General features: G+C 40.2%; 1 long non-coding RNA gene across 1 annotated transcript in view; it reads left to right on the top strand.

The window, feature by feature from the left end:
• Positions 1-17,269, top strand: part of LOC139186225 (uncharacterized) — a 182,385-nt gene that overhangs the window by 593 nt on the left and 164,523 nt on the right. The window contains exon 2 of the long non-coding RNA XR_011569786.1: positions 15,449-15,532. This is a non-coding gene — a long non-coding RNA (uncharacterized lncRNA). The remainder of the gene's footprint in view (positions 1-15,448; positions 15,533-17,269) is intronic.

The raw sequence follows: 17,269 nt of genomic DNA on the forward strand, positions 1-17,269 counted from the left end.
TTAGTTGTGATCCCCAAGAGGAAGTATGTTTCTGTGTGTGTGTGTGTGTGTGTGCGTGCGTGCATGCACGCCTAGTGAAGTGTTTGGTGTAGCTATTATAATGTGTCCTAAGATTGATTTCATGTTATGTGCCAAAATTATAATGGGTTAATTTGGGGAGATACTTTAGAGTTTTGAAAGAATGTTATGTAAAACTTCACAATGGAGTCCATTTTGAAATGTGTTGTGGAGAGTTCGAGAGAGGTAACCCTAATATGTGAACAGGTGTTCCTGCTTGACTGATGTTGAAAAATGCCCAATCTTTGGAAACACCTGCTACCCCAACACTTACCTCTAGTTCTCTGGAGGCACAAAGTAACAGGTGCTCTTAATCGCAGTCATTGACCAGTGGGATCTTATTTCTGCCTTTTAATTTTGTGTTCATTTCTTTGGACTTCCTTTTTTTAACTATCACTTGCTGACTCAATCGCTTCTGTAGTGTCCAACTCTTTTCAACCGTATGGACTGTAGCCTGACAGGCTCCTCTGTCCATGGGGTTCTCCAGACAAGAATACTGGAGTGGGTTGCCATTTCCTTCTCCAGGGGATCTTCTTGACACAGGAATCAAACCTGTCTCCTGCATCTCCTGCATTGCAGGTGGATTCTTTACCCCTGAGCCACCTGGAAAGTCCTTTATTAACTCTAAGTACCTTCAGTTTGTTTTTTTCAAATGAGGCAGTGTATAAACAGGTGTGAATTTTGCCTCCCCCAGTCTTCCATAGACAGTGTGCTGCTGCTGCTGCTGCTGCGTCGCTTCAGTCGTGTCCAACTCTGTGAGACCCCATAGACAGCAGCCCACCAGGCTCCCCTGTCCCTGGGATTCTCCAGGCAAGAACACTGGAGTGGGTTGCCATTTCCTTCTCCAATGCATGAAGGTGAAAAGTGAAAGTGAAGTCGCTCAGTGGTGTCCGATTCTTAGCAACCCCATGGACTGCAGCCCACCAGGCTCCTCCCTCCATGGGATTTTCCAGGCAAGAGTACTGGAGTGGGGTGCCATCGCCTTCTCAGATCGACAGTGTAGGCTGCTTATTTACCAATAGGTCTGTTGTACAAGTTAAGTCAGATATTTCCAAGGTTGCACTCACTCATCTAAGTTTCTGGTTTATATCCTAGTAACAGGAGAATGTAGTTTTAAACAACTCTAGTTCCAGTTTTTTTTTTATGAGATTGACTGAACCACTTGGCTTTACTGGTTTAGATCCAGTTTTGATAACCAACCATATCTTGCAGTGATATGCTGTGTTTTTTGAGACAAAGAAGAACATTGATTGTTTTATTTAGTTTTTAGTTTTATAACCAAGGTGAATTATCTATCTATTCCTATTTAAAGATGGCCCAGTATACACAACAGTGTATACTGCTTCCAAGAGTAAAAATTGAGTATCTCAATTGCCTTAATAAAATTATGCATGGACTCTTTTGGGAGGGACCTTCCTAAGTTAAAGGCTTTGCAATAATGACCTTTTGATTTGACAGCCAGGACTGTAGTCATTTTACTTTTTGAATTGCTTTGAATCTTCAAATTCTGTATCTGTTACCTCTTGGAGAGAATTGGGAGTTGCTACAATAGAAATTCAAAATAGAACACTCAGTTCTTATCTACATCCCTAGGAAGACTGGGAAGAGTTTATCTCTGTATCTGACCTTCTTTGGTGATGTCCTTTTATCCTTAGCTAGACTGGGGGAAAGATCTGGAGTCATCCTTGGGTAAGAGAAGTGATGGGTTCATCTTGAACTGGAGGCTCTTGTTGGTCTGGTTTTTTTCAGAAATCTTACAGTCAACCTGAATCTATCTACTTGGCAATTTCTACAGGTTAATCAGTCTTCCTGCCAGCTCTAGGAACTGTATTACTACAATTTATGAAAAGTCAGTTATGGACTGAATTTCTGTAACAAGGCAAAATTTCTCTACTGGTCAATATGATTTTTCTCAGTATATTACCATTATATTTATCCCTTGACCTAACAGTCAGGCTTCTTCCCTTGTAAGACTGATGTCTGGAGAGAAAGTCTAATTGGTGAGACCATCGTATTGTTGCTTTGCCTTTCCCCAGATAGTCCCAGGTTTATATGTTTTATTCTGTTTTTAACATTTGGTCCCTTTATTTTGGGGTTTCCCTGGTAGCTCAGCAGTAAAGAATCTGCCTGCAGTGCAGGAGCTGCAGGAGACATGGGTTCAATCCCTGGGTCGGGAAGATACCCTGGAGGAGGGCATGGCAACCCACTGGAGAATCCCCATTGACAGAGGAGCGTGGGGGCTACAGTCCATGGGGTCACAAAGAGTTGAATGCGACTGAAGTGACTTAGCACACACGCATGCCCTTTATTTTGGAATCTTTTTAACCTAGATGCTAAAGTAAAAACCACAAATTGAAATGAGTATTTGGATATTACTAAGATTTTAGCCTCTGAAAATAGGAGTTTTGGGCTTTATACTTTCCATTATGTGGACCTGTGATCAAAAGGGCATAGGAAGTTCAGCTTGTTCTCTGAGGAAGATGTCAAACACATTGCATGATGGTCCTTCTTATAATTCAGATGCCATCACATCCAGGCTGCCAGCCAGCCCTGAATTAATCTCAGTTAATAGGTCAGGTCGAAAAATGTTCAATTTGGTAAATGGAAGATGGGTGCATGCTGACTCAATTTCTTCTTCCTGTCCTGATCCTTTGGACAGGAAGTATTATGAAGTTACAGTGAATTGTGGATCATTTGAGGATATTGTGGGGTTGTATAAAACAGCATTTCTATACAAACTGTGTGTTGGGTGTGACTATTCAAAAGGCTAATCTGCCCCAAGGATCTGAGGGAATATATATTGGGACTGCCTTGGACTTAGTGGGCTGGAACTGAAAATAGATTCTTTACCATATTATTCTTTCAAAAAACCAAAAACACTCACTTTGAAATTCCTAAACGTTCACACTCAGTAAGTGCTTTCCAATGAATGAATGAAATTAAGTAAATTTTTTTATTAACCTGAATTTTCTTAAATACAGAGTTTTGAGATTTTTTTTAATGACTAAACGAGTCATTCTGTTAACCTAGAAATTACTATTGTGTTTTGTGTAATTATTAGCAAGTGACTGAAATAAGTCTTTTAAGGCCATGATTTTTAACCCCTGGAATAGTAAATATTGTAAAGTTTAAAAATAAATCTTTATGGAAATTTTATGTGCTTGAAAGAAAATCTGTAGGGAACATCTATTCTCTAACTGTATAATAAAGAAATTAACAAAAAGACTGATCATGGGGGAGCTAGACTATAGCTAAAAGAAAACTCATGAGTCTTTTCCTTCAAAAATGCATTTGGCAAAAGTCTAAATATATTAATGCTGCTGCTAAGTCGCGTCAGTCGTGTCCAACTCTGTGCGACCCCATAGACGGCCTCCTACCAGGCTCGTCTGTCCCTGGGATTCTCCAGGCAAGAACACTGGAGTGGGTTGCCATTTCCTTCTCCAATGCATGAAAGTGAAAAGTGAAAGTGAAGTCGTTCAGTCGTGTCCCGCTCAGTCATGTCCCACTCTTAGTGACCTCATGGACTGCAATCTACCAGGCTCCTCCGTCCATGGGATTTTCCAGGCAAGAGTACTGGAGCGGGGTGCCATTGCCTTTTCCGAAATATATTAATAATTAAAATTAAATAGCCTGTAGCTTCAAATTTAGAAGTTAGCACTTTGCTAACTTTCAAGAATGCATTTTTAAAATAGCTTCCAGAAAGCCCCCAAATAGTGGACTATTTTTGCCTTTCAGGTTCTTTGTGAAAATTCCAACCATTTGGGGCAAATCTCATCAGGATGCCTTGATGCTCAAACTTGGCTTTTCATTTTTCCTGGGATAAAGATCCAAGTCCTTAACCCAATTTCCTGGTCCTACAGTCTGTCCACTTTTCCTTCCCAACCTTTGTCACACCCACCGCACCCCCTGCTTTCTGCTGCTATGACTATTACTTTTGTATATGCAATTTCCCCTTTCACTTTCTGGCCTTTTGCTGTGTTAACTCTGACTTATCTTTCAAATCTCTCGTCTTCTTTTTAGAAAACCTTTTTTCTGACCTTTTGACTCGGTCAGATCTCCTTGTTCTTCTGACCATCTCTGCTGCAAACATTCATGTAACAATTGAGTGATCGTTTATTAACTGTCTCCTTTGCTGTATTTTAAGCTCCATGAGGAATCCGAGTGGGTGCTGCCTGCCATTTAATCCCCAGCACTGAAGGACCTGGCACATATAAGTATCTCAAATATTTTTAAATAAGATGAATGAATGAGTCAGGTAATTAACCTTAGTTCCCACCTGTAAAAGACTTGCTGTTGGGATTGGATGATATAAAGTACCTACAAAAGCTAGTGTATGGGAAGTTCTCAATAAGTAGCAGTGATAATTTCAGTTCACTTGGGCTTGGTAGTTTATTTGGTAAAAATAATTGTTTGCCAAAAAGTTTAAAAAATTATATAAGTGCTCAGTTGCTTAGTTATGTCTGACTCTTTGCAACCCCATGGACTGTAGCCTGCCAGGCTCCTCTGTCCATAAAATTTTCCGAGGCAAGAATATTGGAGTTTGTTGCTATGCCCTTCTCGAGGGGATCTTCCTGACCCAGGGATCAAACATGTGTCTCTTTGTGTCTCCTGCATTGACAGGTGGATTCTTTACCACATGCGCCTCCTGGGAAGCCCCCAATTTGATTTATGTATTTTACTTATTTGTGTTTATGTAGGAATAAAAATGGGAGAAGGAAATGGCAACCCATTCTAGTGTTCTTGCCTGGAGAATCCCAGGGACTGTGGAGCCTGGTGGGGCTGCCATCTATGGGGTTGCACAGAGTAGAACACAACTGATGTGACTTAGCAGCAGGAATAAAAAAGAGATTTAAAGCATGTTTCAGTGACTGTTATTAGTTATATTCAGCTGTTAATGGTATTTCTACAGAAACATTTGATTTTTGTTTTTATGAATTATGAGTAAAAGTGACCCCTTGGAATTCTCTAGGCCAGAATACTGGAGTGGGTAGCCTTTCCCTTCTCCAGGGGATCTTCCCAACCCAGGTATTGAACCCAGGTCTCCTGCCTTGCAGGCAGATTCTTTACCAGCTGAGCCACAAGGGAAGCCCCTTCTCAAAAAACTAGAGCACTTGAGAGAAGGTGGGACCTATTTAGCTGATGTGGTTGTTTCTGGCTGGAAGTTCTCTTGATTTAATTACTTGTTCAGAAAATATAGATGCTTGAGAAATGTGAATTCCTTCTTGTGTGAGAGTGATATTTAGGCTCTTGCCAACAGTGAATTTTTAAGTGTATATCTTGGGGATGGAGCCTTGTGTCTGCAATGGTGCTGGAAGTTCCATCCTCTGTTAGGAAGAAGACGCACATTCGGTTACAGTCAATGTGTGACAGAGGTGTTTGTTGTTCTTCAGAAGGCAATGATGTTTCATGGTTTTCAATTCTTTGGGTCATGATGATCCTGTGAAGGTGAAAGTACAACAACTCAGAATAATATTTAGAGTCTTGAACTACAAGTCCTATTCTCTAGCATTTTGGGGAAACATTTATCAACTACTCTTTCTTATTCAATAACATGGAGTGGCCTTCTGGGGGCAGGGTTCCTGTCTTCATGGCCTGAGAGTTGCTGGCTTGATCACTTTGCTCAGTGGGTTTGAGATGAGAATTTGCCAGTGTCTAGGTCCAAGGAGCTGACAGTCTAAATGGGAGATGAGGCAAATAGCCATGAAAACACAGGAAAGCCATTTAAGGGCATCTACTAAGTCAACTGGGCTTCCCAGGTGGCGTTAATGGTAGGGAACCTGCCTGCCAAGGCAGGAGACGAAAGAGATGCAGTTTGTTGTGCTTGAGGGTTTGTTGGTTCAGCAGGGCTAAGAAGAAGGCTTCCAAAGGGGACACCTCTGAGCAGGGCAGTGGCCCAGGTGTTAGCTCCCTCTGAGCCTCTGTGTCTGTTATTCTCTCATTTTGGCAGTACATATTGAGTGGTTTATTAAAAAGCTAAGACTCTCTGAATGTATGTGGGTGGGTGTGGGTGAAAAAGACCCTTAATGTCTCCAGTACTCTAACTTTAGAATGGAGTTCAGATAAGACAGTTTTAGACAGAAGCTGAAATATTTAAATTTCCCAAAAATATTCTGTTAATATATACAAGTCATCCTAGGAACATTTCAACCTCAGGCAGGGCCAGGGTTTGTGGCAACAGACAAATGATTATCTTCCCATTATTTGTCACCCTTTTCTCATGAACTTTGTACAACTGTTAAAATAAGTTTCTTTTTAAAAAATTTATTGTTTTATTGAAGGATAATTGCTTTACAGAATTTTGTTGTTTTCTATCCAACCTCAACATGAATGAGCCATAGGTATACATATATCCCCTCCCTTTTGAACCTCCCTCCCATCTCCCTCCCCATCCCACCCCTCTAGGTTGGTGCAGAGCACCTGTTTGAGTTTCCTGAGCGATATAGCAAATTCCTGTTGGCTATCTATTTTACCTTTTTTTTTTTCTTTTTAAAAAATACTTTAAAAATTTTTATATTTTGGCTGTACTGTGTGGCATGTGGGATTTTAGCTATCCAATCAGGGATTGAATTTGGACTCTGCATTGGAAGGCAAAGTCTTAAACACTGAACCACCACAGAAATCCAAAATAAGTTGCTTTTATGCCTTACTTAAAAAAAAATATTTTTAATTGGCGGATGATTGCTTTACAATGCTGTGTTGGTTTCTGCCATACAACAATGTGAATCAGCCATAAGAATATATGTGTCACCTCCCCTCCACCTATGCCTTACTTCTTTTTTGTACTTTTTTACTACTTCTTAAGTTATTGGTGGGTTGAAACTTCTGAAATCTAAAATAATACCCAATGTCCTAGGCTCCAGGTGCCTCAGAGGCAAAGGGCACCATCCATGTGGCAGTCATTAGCACTGCAGCTCAGCAGGTGTTATAAATCACAGTATCAGGATTGGGAGGGGTTTAGCATGCTTGCAGTAAAACGGTAGAGATTTTACCAAAAATCTCTGCTATCTTTTGATGATCACTTTTTATCAATTTATATTGAATACATTATGTTCCAGAATTATCCAAAGATAACTGACCTTGCTCTACTTTTTTCTGTATCACTGTCTCCCAAATGACAAATGGGTTCATTTTACTTTTTTCTGAATTACATATTCACTGTAAGAAGAAAATAAAAATCAAGCAATTCAGAAAACTATGAAGAAGTTGAAGTCCCACTCATGGAAAATATTTGATGAATATTTATTTTAAGATACTTTATTGCTAGTCATTCGATTTTCTCTTTTTGAGGGCTTGGAGTTCAGTTGTTTTGCTTGAATAAATAGTGCTGTGGTAAGCATTCTTGTTCCTATATATTCGTGCATTTATCTTACCCTGCTAGGATAGATTCATAGAAGTAGAATTTTAGTCCAATTTATGTATATTAATTTTTCTGATACTATTGCTAACAGCTCCCCAAAAGATTTCTCCAGTTTTCATTTCTTTAAATAATAATAATTATTTATTTATATATTTTAAAATGATTTTTGGCTGTGTGGGGTCTTTGTTGTTGCATGCACAAGTTTTCTCTCATTGCAGGGGCAGGAGGGTTCCTCTCTAGTTGAGTTGCGCTGGCTTCTCATTGCAGTGGTTTCTCTGGTTGCAGAGCACAGGACTCTAGAGTGCATGGCTTTTTGTAGTTGCAGCCCTCGGGCTCAGTTGTTATGTGGCATGTGGGATCTTTCCGAACCAGGGATCAAACTAGTGTCCCCTGCATTGCAAGGCAGATTCTTAACACTGTACCAAGTGGTAAGGGAAACCCCGGTTTAAATTTCTAATTCTAGTTAAGAAAGACTGTTTCGCCAGAGATCTTACCAATAGTAAGTTTTGCCACAATTTTTAACCTGTGCTTATCTAATAGGTAAATTTTGATATCTCAGTGTTTCATTTTGTATTTCTTTGTTTAGTTCTGAATTTAAACCTACATTTTAATATTTCTTGGATAGTAGCATTTTTTCTCTGTGATTTCAATTTCACATCCTTTGTTCATGTTTTAATTGGAGTGTTGTTCCTTTGTTTATTTTTTGTTTCCTCATTTTAAAATGCAGTTATTTCCCCCATTTTCCATTTGTCTTTCAAACTTTGGTGGTGGTGTTTTGTTTTTGCCATATACAGACATTTTCAATTTGTTCATGAGCTCATGCCTATTTTCATTTATGGTTTCCGGCTGTGTTCAGTTGCTTAAGACAGCTTCTTGACTTTCATAGTAGTAAATTATAAATTAACATTAAAGCTCAAAATCATTGGGGATAATGTGGTACAAATAGTTAAGCCATGTATCTTACTGGCATGCTCATTAAGCTAAATTTGAAGGAAGAATAATAATAATATTTGGATGGGGAGAGGTAAGGATGGAAGATGGTTCTGTGTAAAAATTTGATTCAAAGCATGAAATTTCTGGCTTCGAATTAAGTTGGGGAGATTAAGATTAAGAATCCACCTGCCAATGCAAGACCCAAGAGATGTGGGTTCAATCCCTGGGCCAGGAAGATCCACTGAAGGAGGAAATGGCAACCTGCTCCAATATTCTTGCCTGGGAAGGCTCTGCCAGGCTCCTATCCATGGGGTCAAAATGAGTAGGACACGAAATGAGCACACTAAGGAAGGCCAGATTAACAAATAAAAGCACAGAACACTCAGTCATGTTTGCATTTCAGATAAACCACAAATAGTTTTGTTTTTTTTTTAATAAGTTCACTATTTTATCTGGTGACCCCAAATTAAGCAAAGTAAGTAAATAACAATATGACAGTATTCAAAGTAAAAGCTAGTCATGTCAAAATGTACTGCTACCTTTATTTATTGAGATAGGTTATTCAGAATATATTTTTTTTGTAATAAAAAAAAACAACTATCATATCCTAAAGATGATCCACATCCTAACAAAGTTTTTTTTTCCTTTCTTTTTTAATGTATGTTGCATGTCTACAGAGCCAAGTAGAAGTATGAATTGAGCTTTATCTGAGACCTAACATACAGTTGGTAGTGGTTTAGTTGCTAAGTTGTATCTGATTCTTGTGACCCCATGGACTGTAGCCTGCCAGGCTCCTCTGTCCATGGGATTCTCCAGGCAAGAATACTGGAGTGGGTTGCCATTTCCTTCTCCAGGGAATCTTCCCGACCCAGGGATCAAACCCAGGTCTCCTGCACTGTAGGCAGATTCTTTACCAGCTGAGCTACCAGGGAAGCCAGTTAGCCACATTCAGTTGGAAAATTGTACTTTTTTCCCAGTAGCAAGGATTCCTTGTTTTATTTTCTAGATTAGTGATTTTTGACCCTGACTACACATTAGCATTACTTGCAGAGATTTGCAAAGGTTATATGACAAGATCCTTCCTGTAGAGTCCAGTTTAGGTTGGTCTCAGAGGGGCCTTGGTGCTTAGTCGCCCACTGCCTTAGTTTCCTCACCCATAAAGTGGGGGTAAAATTATTTCCTATGTCCAAGCTTCATCATGAGAGTTAAATATGTAAAGTAGGTGGAGTTTTAGAAGAAGTCTGACTTGTAATCACTCTTAAATAAATGAAAGTCATTGTATTATTGTAAAGAAACCATAATAGAGTTTCCTAGCTCATTGAGAACTAGAAAATGCAGTAGATAGCAAGCAAAGCATGGGTAGATGAAAATGCTAGAAAGGCTCACATCTGCATGCAAGAGCTGATTATGGAGATCTCTGCTCATCCCTACGTTTAGTGACATTAGGTCTGAAAATCAGCCATGGTGAATTTATTGACAGCACAGAAATCATCAAAGGCTGAAATCAAGGATTTTTAGTTCACTTTTGTTTTTTGGTACCCCAGAGATCCAGTTACTGACAATATCACCATGTGAGAGGATGAAGGCAGGTGACAGAGAGGTCTGGGGTGAAAAACATCATACATTTACCTTGTGGTTTGGCCTGAATTTGGACCTAGCCAGTTATGGCATATGAGAGTTGGACCATAAAGAAGGCTGAGCACCAAAGAACTTATGCTTTCCAATTGTGATGCTGAGTGCAAGATCAAACCTTGCAATTCTGAAGGAATTCTGAAGGAAATCAACCCTGAATATTCATTGGAAGGACTGATGCTGAAGCTCCAATACTGTGGCCATGTGATGTGAAGAGCTGTTGCTGCTGCTGCTAAGTCACTGCAGTCGTGTCTGACTCTGTGCGACGCCATAGATGGCAGCCCACCAGGCTCCGCAGTCCCTGGGATTCTCCAGGCAAGAACACTGGAGTGGGTTGCCATTTCCTTCTTTGGGTGTGAAGAGCTATCTCATTGGAAAATACCCTGATGCTGGGAAAGATTGAAGGCAAAAGGATGAGGTGGTTAGATAGCATCATTGAGTCAATGGACATGAATTAGAGCTAACACTGGGAGATAGTGAAAGACAGGGAAGCCTGGTATGATACAGTTCATAGGGTTGCAAAGATTTGGACACACTTAGCGACTGAACAACAGTCATGGCATCTGTCATTCATGGACCCAGGGCTTAAGTTTTGAGTCCCTGGAGGTGGTAGATTTATGAGTAGTGTGGTCCTCACCTGGTTTTGAATCTAGAATCATCAGAGTATGATTGAGCTATCACTTAAACAATTGTTCCAAGTCTAGGGGCAAATTATTTAATCCTGCCCTCAAAAACTTAATGATCTGCAGAAACAAAGAGTAGAATGGTGGTTGCCAGAGGCTGGTGGAGATGGGGAGAGGTGGGTACGCACCTTCAGTTATAGAGTGAATACAGAGTCTGATGATTTAATGTCTAGAATGGTGGATAAAGTTAATAATACTTCATCATGTACTTGAAATTTGCTAAGTAAGTAGATATAAAGCATTCTCACATGCACAAACACAAAGTAACTATATAAGGTGAAAGATGTGTCCAACTTGGTATTGGAATCATTTCATGATATATGCATGCATGCTAAGTTGCTTCAGTTGTTCCTGACTCTCTGCAATCTCAGGGACTGTAGCCCATCAGGGTCCTCTATCCATGAGATTCTCCAGATAAGAATACTGGAGTGGGTTGCCATTTTCTCCTCCAGGAGATCTTTTGGACCCGGGGATTGAACCCACCTTTCCTGTGGCTCCTGCATTCCAGGCAGATTCTTTACTGCTGAGTCACCAGTATCAAGTCCTTCATGATATATATGTGTATCAAATTATTGTGTTGTGTACTTTAAATATATAAAATTTTAATTGTCAATTATACCTCAATAAAGATGGGGGAAAAAAAAAAGGAGCAGGGGGCATAGGAAGCCACAAGATGAACATGGTCCATCTAACTTATATTTAGATGGATGTACATTCTCAAAACCCAAGCGCAAAATGATGGTGATGATGGTGGTGATGATGATGATGAAATTCCCTTGAGGTCTACTTTAGGTTAGTTTTGGAATGCTCCGAGATGCTCTGTTCATTGTCCTTTGCCTTTGTTGGGTACTCAGGTAGAAACTGGAGAAGGCAATGGCACCCCACTCCAGTACTCTTGCCTGGAAAATCCCATGGACGGAGGAGCCTGGTAGGCTGCGGTCCATGGGTTCGCTTAGAGTCGGACATGACTGAGCGACTTCACTTTCACTTTTCACTTTCAGGCATTGGAGAAGGAAATGGCACCCCACTCCAGTGTTCTTGCCTGGAGAATCCCAGGGACTGGGAAGCCTGGTGGGCTGCCGTCTATGGGGTCACACAGAGTTGGACATGACTGAAGCGACTTAGCAGCAGCAGCAGCAGGTAGAAACAGATGGAGAGTATTAGAGGGTCTTCATGCCTTAGTTTCCTCATTAATCAGAACAGAATGGTTGTCAGAGTGATATGGGTAATGGATTTTAACTGCATAGTGATTACAGTTAGTTCCTCAATTTTCAAGAACATTTGTTGGGTTAGGTTATAACTTAGGAACTTAGGAGGACTTCCCTGGTGGCTCAGATGGTCAAGAATCTGCCTGGAGATGCAGGAGATCAGGCTTTGATCCTGGGTCAGGATGTTCCCCTGGAGAAGGAAATGGCTACCCACTCCAGTGTTCTTGCCTGGAGAATTCCATGGACAGAGGAACCTTAGAACTACAGTCCCTGAGTGGGACTTGTGGGCAACTAATATTTTGATTACTTAGAGCTAAGTAAGCACCCTGCCTAGATTCTGAACTTTGACCTTGGACCTCAGTAGCCCCAAGAGCTCTCTAGGACCACTAGTCCTAATAGACTCAGTGGAGGTAGAGCTGGAGTCCTACTGCCTGACAGTTTGTTTTTGTTGATCTCTAAGTAAATCAGCATTTGTTATTGTTCATTTTAACCTTTATTTGACTTGCTTTAACAAAAGAGACACAGTAAATCTTTTCTCATAATGATTGAAACATTCTTCACTTAGAGAATTATATTGTTTTGGAAAAAAGCAGCTTGTATCATTCTGCATTAAAATGTGCAACATTGTTATTTTGGATTATTTTCTATAATCCCAAGTATATAATAATGTATTAAAAAGCCAATATGAGACTTTACATTTCTTAACTTAAAAAAGCCCAACTATAATTTTATTATTTTAGCAAGAAAAAGAAGACTTATAATACTCAGGTATACAATTCAACTAAATCGGAGTTTGATATTTGTACAATCTCTCCTCCTTGGAAGCTGCAGGTAGACAAAATTATTATATATATTGTATGTATGCTGCATGTACATTAAATTGATGAGAAACCCTGGCAATAAGCAAGCTCTTTGGAACCCAGACTGGATTGCCAAGCCGAGTACCCCTGCAAAACAAATTCTCTTTGTTTGAACATATGAAACATACCAAAAGAGAGTGAAAACCAGTTTTTTTATTTTTTTATTTTTTTTGTTTGTTTTTGTGGGAGAACCACCAGTGGAAGAAAAGATCACTTCCTCTGTAGACACTTTATGGGTTTCGGATTCCGTAAACTCTGCCATGTAACTTGACCCCAAAGTTAGTGAAATCCTGTTAGACTTTCCCTGCCCTCCTTCCTGCTTCCATCTTTCTGGCTGTCTCACCTTTGAAAACCTAGATTTGTATTTGTATACATGTGTGATCCCTCCTCCCATTGTCTGGTTTTTTACCCAGGCACTTTTCACTTACATCCTCTTTTTCCCTCATTTGGCAGTCAGTTGGGCTTCTTCCTGCCTTGAATACCACATTCCTGAGTTATTCAAGCTCAGTCATTAGCACCCTGTCCCCCTACTAAAATTATGAATGAAAAGCCTTGTTGTTCTTTACAAATAACTCAGGCTTCCTCAGTCAGTCAAATTCAAATGGAAGTGACTGCCGGACAAAGGGGCGGGATGATGGACAGTCCTCACAGCGAGTCATCAATGCCCACAGGAAGTTTGCAAAGGCACAATCTAGGTGGAGAGGATTGGGTGTTCCCAGAGGACAAGGGTGGTGGGGGGGAGCTGGGAGGGGAGGGGTGCTCTTTGAATCCTTTTGGATCTTAAAGGAAAAAAAAGAAAGTCCAGGAAGACCAGAGAAAGCAATGTAGACAGTCAATTTTGTCCTAGCAAGAACTGAAAAATCCTTCCCTGGAGCCATCTCTACCTTGCAGTAATGCTGGTTGAAACAGACAAAACTGAAGGCCCTGACCATTAACTGGGTTTTGAATGCCAAACGGGGCAGTAGTGGGTTACAGACTGGGAGCTGCATGATTCCCTGCTGAGAAGTTGCATTGTCCAGGGGCCCCCTTTTTCACAACAGGGGAAAAGGTAATTGACAGCCTGATTGTTTGGCCGGGCCCCCTGCTGTTTTAAAATCCTGGAAGGCCCCAGTCACACGTTGTCAATAACAGCCGTCGGAGGTGCGGAGTGAAGGACTGTTCAGGAAGCAGTTTGAGCCCTTCAAGTGGACAGGCCTCAGTGACTTTTCTTGCACTCTGGCTGCCACAAGCGACTCATTCAAAAATAACCTTCAAGTAATAAATCAAACTTGTTTCCTGAACTATACAAGGAACAGCTGGTTATTTTTCCTCACTTTTTTTTTTTTCAAAGACCAAAAAAAAAAAGAGATTTTTTTACTACAGGAAATCAAGCATGTCAAAATTTGGCAAAGCAATTTGGATGATTTAACAGCTAAACACTTCTCTTTTCAATGTTATGCTTTCATCGGCCTTTTTTTTATTTCGGCTTTTCCTTTTTGCATTCTGTGTGCTGTCGTGGGTCCCTTATCTCTGCTTTCCTCCTTTGTGAAAGGAAAACGAGTTTAGTGTTTTGTCCTTAGAAGATCTTTGGTGTAATTTCTAACGTAGTGGTCAAGATGCTCTACTTCTTACACAGCTAAAATTTGTTTTGTTCTGCAGGAAAAGTTTGGCTTGAGACCTATGGTTCCACGTCTCTTTTTCTCCAGAGATCCATTTATTTTGGAGTTCTGATGACAAGGCAGTTTTTCTCCAGTCTGCTGATTTAGGAACCCTGAGCTAGTGCCTATGTCACAACTGAAGTAGTCTGGTGTTTTAAGAAAGTACATTTTGAGCTCTTTGGTCTTTTTGCGTCTCTCTTTGTGCCTATTTTTGTGTTTCCTCTGTGTGTGTCTTTTTCTCCTTGACTATGTTTGTTTGCCCTTCAGATTCTAGAAAAATTGGCTAATCTCTGATTGGCCTTATAAGTAATTAAAAATATAAGTAACATGAAGCAATGGCCTTCTGTGATGATTCCTGTTTACCTTTCTTTTACAGATCCTTGGTATTTCCAATAGAAATCCATTTTAAGTGAAAATATTTTAATGATCTTATGAGTGTGTACCTTAGAGGTCAGCTTTTCACGACTTGTGGACTTTGAGAATTAAAAAAGAAGTGTATTTGAGAAACTGTCAGATTTTAGTGCACTAGGTCTATTTCAATCTATTTAACTAAATAGTCAGGATTAGATACTAAGATTATGTAAAACATCTCTTTTATAGGATATTTTGACCACTCTACAATAAATGAAAAAACATTATAATATAGCATTAAGTGAGAAATTATAAATTATACTTAGGGATTTTGACCTTTATGTATAATAAATTTATATTTCTTAATTTTGTTGAAGAGATTATTTATTTGTAATAAAACACTTGTAATGAAAGTCATGTTTACAGGAAGATAATGAAATTCAATTTGCAGTAGAATTAGGTCATGGTAGGCTTCTTTTGTATTTCTATTCATTTCTTTTTAAATTTCTTTTCCTTTGTATTTCCTTTATTAATGACAATGCTGTAATAGCACAAATAAACCCATCTTTGTGCTGTATAAGTAAACTTGTACACTTTGTAAATATACAGATATCTTGGCTGATACAAGTGTGAGTTTAGCAGTGGGTGTGGTTTCCATCTAAATGATTCTTCCATATACGGCTGATATTCATACTGAACATGTTTTGATGTAATGTTTCTTTACTTTCAGCATTTAGCTTCGAGCATGTGATACGTAACTGGATGGAATTCCTGGAGAACTGTATTAACATGTTCCAAAGAGCTGAATCCTGAGGTTAGTACCATGTCAGAAAATTTGAGAATTTGCACAGTAATTATAGTATGGTTCATAAATGGTCTTATAATTTGCAAGTGAATTACATTATAGATATGATATTTAAAATAATATAAAACAGTCAGTTCTGTAGATGAATCATTTCTTTTTAAGTCACAGCCTTTAGATTCGCTCAGAGATGCTCAGGAATTGCTGAGTTAAGTGGCCTTTGAACCTTCTGGTGTCCTCCTTCAGCCTCACAGCTCCTCCCCTTGGCCCTGTGGACTCTGGTCACAGTAGGGGCGGGCGAGATAGCGAGTGTAGACTGAAAGTGCTCTGTGCAGACTTGCTTTCTGGCCTCCTGTTCAGCTGCCAGTCTCACAGCTTGCCCTGAGAATGGACTTCCTGTGCTGTCATTTACACTCACTATCACACTAAGCGCTCTTTGTCACTCAGCCTTTGAGACAGAAGGGGGCGAGATAACGCATCTAGACTGCTCCTGTTGACTTTGTAGATAAAGTCAAGGGCTGGAGTCAAGAACCCAGGGTCTTATCCTCCTCACTTTGCAACTGCCTTGCCTTGTGACATTGAGCCAGGCTTTGGACCTCCCCATTCCTCACTATTCCTCTTCTATCCAATGAGAATCAGGGTGGGATGTTCTCTTATTTATCAGCAAGGTGTGGTTGTTGAAGGAATTTCTAAATGCTTGAAGCCCCTAGCAAAAGGAAAACGAAATCAGATAAAATGACCTTTTCTTCTGCTTTTTTTGGGGGGGTGGGGGGAATGGATAGGAAGCTGAGGCTGGTTAATTACTCCCTACTCCCAGAAGTAATTCATTCTATAATCTTGTAGATAGGGGATTTTCCTCCTACCCTTGTCAATTTTTACCTCATCCTTATCTTTTGCTCTTTTCGTTTTTCTCTCTCTCTCTTCCTTTCTGTTTCTCCCTTTTCCTCTACCCCTGCAATGTTTCTTTCATAGCAATGTGCTGTGAGATCAAGGTGTGTAGAAATCAGCAAAGGTGAAAAGCATCTCTAAAAGGCTCTGTTCAATGTGGGTGAGCAGAGACACCGAGAAAATAGAAGGGCATCCTGAGCTGACTGGATGGGGAGGGACAGTAAGGGGATGCTTTTGCAAATATATTGGACTTAGAAAGGTAAGCCTTTAGAGACAGTTACCAGATGGCAGTGGCACCCCACTCCAGTACTCTTGCCTGGAAAATTCCATGGATGGAGGAGCCTGGTGGGCTGCAGTCCATGGGGTCACTAAGAGTTGGACACCACTGAGCGACTTCACTTTCACTTTTCACTTTCATGCATTGGAGAAGGAAATGGCAACCCACTCCAGTGTTCTTGCCTGGAGAATCCCAGGGACGGGAAGCCTGGTGGGCTGCTGTCTATGAGGTCACACAGAGTCAGACACGACTGAAGCGACTTAGCAGCAGCAGCGGCAGCTGGCAAAATGGGTCTCTGGGGGCCTGGGACCACTTATTTAGAGGTTGTCTCAAAGAGATGGGATTGGAAAGGGTTGGAACCTACAGTGAAATTCAAGGATTCTCTCAATGGGATAGGATGGAGTGCCTGTTCTGACCACAGCCATGACTTCATCCTTTTCCCTTTTCAGTAACTTGTACAACTGCATAGAGTGTAGCTTTAAGTCAAAAGTGATTTCATCTCCTATTTCAAATTAGAGTGTGTGAAGTATTATGAATTTTAAAGCATGCATTTTAATACATTTTACTTGGTTCAGTGGGTAAAG

This window comes from Bos indicus, chromosome 12 (assembly GCF_029378745.1).
Source record: "Bos indicus isolate NIAB-ARS_2022 breed Sahiwal x Tharparkar chromosome 12, NIAB-ARS_B.indTharparkar_mat_pri_1.0, whole genome shotgun sequence".
Lineage (NCBI taxonomy): Eukaryota > Metazoa > Chordata > Mammalia > Artiodactyla > Bovidae > Bos > Bos indicus.